Below are 5176 nucleotides of genomic sequence, written 5' to 3' on the forward strand. Positions count from 1 at the left end.
ATGCCTTGTTGGAAAGGCTTTCCCCCTTTCTTCATTCTTAAATTCAGCCTTTCTTTATCCTAGATAAGTAATCAAATTGTTAGAATTAAACTTTTCATATTGTTTCTCTTTTAAAAGTGGAATTTGATTAGTTTAGAATGCTTTAAACCATTTGGGATAATTTTTAAGTAACTTGAGGATAGAAAAAATTGAAAAATGGTCAACCATACAAAGGAGGTTATGGCAAAATTTTCTTAAATTTTGTGAAATAAGTTTTATCTTTTATTATTCAAAAAGATTAATCCCCACCATTTGCGTATTCTAAAAGTGTTATTTTCATTCTAGGCATAAAGAAATGCATAGTAGAAATATTTTTATTATAAAAGTGTTATTTCCATTAAAATTTAAATTCTATGCATAGAAAGATGCATATTGGTTTTTTTATTATTATAAAAGAGTGATTTTCACTAGATTTAAATTCTATGTATAGAAAGATGCATATTGGTTATTTTTTTATTATAAAAGAGTGATTTTCATCAGATTTAAATTCTATGCATAGAAAGATGCATATTGATTATTTTTTTATTATAAAAGAGTGATTTTCATTAAAATTTAAATTCTACGCATAGAAAGATGCATATTGGTTATTTGTTTTTATTATAAAAGAGTGATTCTCATTAGATTTAAAATCTATGCATAGAAAGATGTATATTGACTATTTTTTTATTATAAAAGAGTGATTTTCATTAGATTTAAATTCTATGCATAGAAAGATGCATATTGGTTATTGTTTTTTAATTATAAAAGAGTGATTTTCATTAGATTTAAATTCTATGCATAGAAAGATGCATATTTGAAATAATTTTTTTATTGTAAAAGTGTTACTTTCATCAATATTGAAATAATGTTTTTATTGTAAAAGTGTTACTTTCATCAATATTGATTTTTATGCATAAAATGATGCATAAAGGATTTTTTTAATTATAAAAGTGTTACTCTCACCAATATTGATTTTTATGCATAAAAGAATTTTTTATTATTATAAAAGTGTTACTTTCACCAATATTGATTTTTATGCATAAAATGATACATAAAAGATTTTTTTAAATTATAAAAGTGTTGCTTTCACCAATATCAAATTTTATGCATAAAATGATGCATAAAAGAATTTTTTTACTATGAAAGTGTTACTTTCACCAATATTGATTTTTATGCATAAAATGATGCATAAAAGATTTTTTTAATTATAAAAGTGTTACTTTCACCAATATTGATTTTTATGCATAAAATGATGCATAAAAGAATTTTTTATTATTATAAAAGTATTACTTTCATCAAAATTGATTTTATGCATAAATAGATGCATACAGAATTTTTATATCAAAATAAGAGTTCTCTTTAATCCTATGTTTAAATCCCATGAATATTGGTAAATGAATAATTGAATACTCTGTGAAAGAAAATTCTACCGTTTCATATTCTCTAGGACGGTAATGAGAAAATTCAGAAAAACTATCGAAGTCGAAATTTTAGATAAATGATTAATTTATTCCTCATAGAAATTCATGATTAGTTTTAAATTCAGTTAAGCAAAAAACTCAATGAATGAAATTCAGTAAAGTAGTAATTGAAATATTACCCTTCGAGAAAGTTAGTTCAGGGAGAACCTTTCCAGACTCAAACCCTGAATAAGACTATGACCAAGACTTAATCTCCTTCGTGAGATTCAAGAAAAGACGATGAGACCAGTTCAAGAAAATTTTACTCAAATCACCCACTGAATGTGAAATCAAGTTAAGACTCTTGATTCTGATCTGAGGATCAAGGTTACAGAATTCGAGAAATTTTGTTTGGAATTTTAGACCTGCGATCTAGAAGTATTGGGATACGGATTTAAGATATACCCATTGTATTCAAAAGAAAATCAAAACTGAAAACTTGTATAGAAACCCTGTTTTCTTAAAGGACTGTCTTACACCAGAATGCTGGAGGGAGCATTTGGTATATGTGTTTTTCTAAGGGAAGTTTAGTTGCAACAGCTGGCAGGGAGTGTTCAAAGGACGGCTCACACGATAAAAACCTGCCCAGGTCTTGCACATTAGGACTTGTTTTTGGGGTCTTCTTGGGCCCTTTAATTTGCCCCAAGCCTAATGACAGTCATTAAGGAGTGGTGCAATGGGAGAAGGCCATGTGGAGAAAAATGTTGGGTTTCCCTGTCCCTAATATGTAGGGGTCAAACTTGAATCATACGTTTTTTTTAAAAGAAATTGGGCTGAAAAATACAAAATCTTTCAATAAAATCAAATTTCCCACCTTTTTTTAATAAAGACAGCTCAAACTGGCATAAATGACCCCACCTCAAAAAGTGGGCTAGGGCCAAAAACGTCCCCCCATCATTATCCCTCATTTAAAGCTACTTTTCCCTCTCCCCACTCCCTTTTCCTCTCTCTAAAACTAGCAATTCGGTTTTGAGTCTCTCTCTAACTAAAAGAGTCTTTTTTTGGCCTCCTCCCTCCCCATTCTGCCTTCCCCTTCCCTCCTAAAGTTAGATCTATCTTTCTGTGCCTTCTTGGCTATGGAAAGCTTGAAAAACACTCCAATTTTTCCCCCATCAAGTCCATCCTCTCTTGCTTGCACACATTCTTCACTCTCCTCTTGCTAGCTTATACACATTCTTGACTCCTCTTGCCAGCTTATATGCTCTGCTAGCATTAGGTTGCAGAGATCTTCTTGGCTATGGAAAGCTTGGAAAACAGACCACTTTTTTCCCCATCAAGTCCATCCTCTCTTGCTTGCACACATTCTTCACTCTCCTCTTGCTAGCTTATACACATTCTTGACTCCTCTTGCCAGCTTATATGCTCTGCTAGCATTAGGTTGCAGAGATCTTCTCACACACCTACAACTTCATAACATTTAGCTTAATCGGTTAGCCAAGCACAATGAGTCGCCGACCTCGTTCAAGGGTGGAGTCCTTTAGCAGCAGCAACGAACAAGACGACACTGGCTTGTGGGTTACACCTTTGCAAAAGGAATGTGGGTGATGATGCGTCCAAGCACAAGGGGAGCCCACAAAGTCTCTCACAGATACATAGGGTTAAAGTCACACCATTGGAAGGGTCGCATAGTGGATCTCAAGCAAGGGGCTGACGGAAGCAAGCAGGTGATGATCCAACACGTCTACAAGGCATCGCAACTCCGTGTTGACAATGCCAATCACAAACGCTTTCCTGCAAATTGTAAGTTTTATTTGTGCTTCTTGTTTTATGGGCTGCACTGAGACATGCTAATATCATTTCATGTTACGGAAGCTTGATTTTTTCAAGTGTGTTCTTGTAATGTTATGTGCAGACATCTTTCCGTCGACATTTGTGGAATGGGAGCCTTTAGAGGCCCTTTCTGGAACCTTTGAGGCGCACCACTTTAATCGGCAAGCTACTATATACTGGTTGTTCGGCATCAGAGCTTTTAGAGCGCTCAGTTTTCTTCTTTCATGCAGAGTATATTGTACCCACGTCAAGAGATGGTTCTGGGACTCTACGGAGGCTCCTACACCAAGTCTAACGAACCATGATTGGCCAAAGCCCGACAATACTTTGGTTGCACTAACCAGACGTCGGATTGAGATTGATGTGTGCAATGCAATGAAGTGCACCTATGGGTCACATCGTGCGACTCTCACGTTCTTCATGCCTTTACATTTGTTTGTGTTTTTGTTCTGAGGTGTCAAAAATTTATTTTTTTAGTATTTCCTTTGGTCCTTAGTCCACTCTTCATCTTATGTGAGTATTTACTCTTTTTTGGGGGGATTTTCTTTATTTCTTCAATTTACCTCCTCCCTACATTTGGATTAATCTGATTGGCCCCTTAGAACCTTAATTTAAAGTTTTCAGAAAATCTGGACCCTTAGGATAAGGCCTTTTGGACAGATTATAATTTATTTCTAATGCACCTTCTGAAAATCTTCTTGAACTTTTGTTTCGGGAGAATTTATTTTAATAAGAAGAGATATTTTTCCATCCAAAAACATCTAAAATCTGAATAATCTCTCTCTAAAACATTTTCTCTCTCTAAGCCAAAGGTAGAAACAAGATCTTTTATTAATCTGAAGAGGGAATTGATTACAAGGGAAGATACTGGACATCTTGAGCGGCTGGGGAAGAATCTTACACAAGGGATGCACACATGAAATAATATGAAATACATCATACCTTTACCTTGATGTCCCATACCAATAACTCCAATCTAATAGCATGTAGCTATAGTGTGAAACGGTAGGTGAGTAGATATTATCCTCTACACAAAAGACCATAGCCTAAGCCCCCAAGCCTCCCTTGAGTGTGCCCCATGCCTCTATTATATAGGAGGGCCCTCAAGTGACTCTTGACTCTCCATTTCCCATGTGTGACCCTTGGATACCTGACCCTAACCTTAACCCTTAAGGTTTGTCCTAACCCATACTCCACTAGAGCTTGTTCCCATGCTCCCATGCTCACAAGCCTAATGTGGGTTAGCCTCCTAGTATATGCACACATAATATGCATATATTATACTCCCTCTCTCAGAACATTGCACTCTTACAATGAAAAGAAGGAGAAATGCACTGAACAATATCAACCGACTCCCAAGTTGAATCCTCTATTTCTCTATCTTTTCGTCTAATTTTAACCGGAGGGATTAGTCAACTACAAAGTTTCCTTTCCCTGAATTCAAGTACCTTATCAGGTTCATGTGGAACATAGGATAATTCTTTGACTTCAACGAGTTCTTGAGGAGTAACTGTGTTATCCTCACCTCCCAGTTTCCCTTTCAATCTATTGATATGAAAGATTGGATGAACTCTAACAATTTGGAGGTAGTTTTAGTTCATACGCAACCGTGCCAATCCGATGTATAAATCAAAATGGACCATAATATCTAGGAGATAAATTCGAGCATTTTTCTTTTGACAAAGTTTGAGAATCTTTAGGAATTTTTAAATAAACCAACGCTCCTGGTTCAAAAGACTAAATTGAACATCCTCTATCAGCATAGAACCGTGCCCTATCCTAAGCACTCCTGATAGAATCTCGAGCTTTTTTCCTACATCATGCAAGAAATCCCTCCATGCATCAAGCTCGATATCTTTAAGACTGACATCAATAGGTGCCCTTGGTTAATACCCATACATAAGCATGAACGGACTAAAACCAATAGC

The sequence above is a fragment of the Cibotium barometz genome, chromosome 46 (assembly GCF_041138505.1).
Source record: "Cibotium barometz isolate CiBa-2024 chromosome 46, ASM4113850v1, whole genome shotgun sequence".
NCBI classification, from domain to species: domain Eukaryota; kingdom Viridiplantae; phylum Streptophyta; class Polypodiopsida; order Cyatheales; family Cibotiaceae; genus Cibotium; species Cibotium barometz.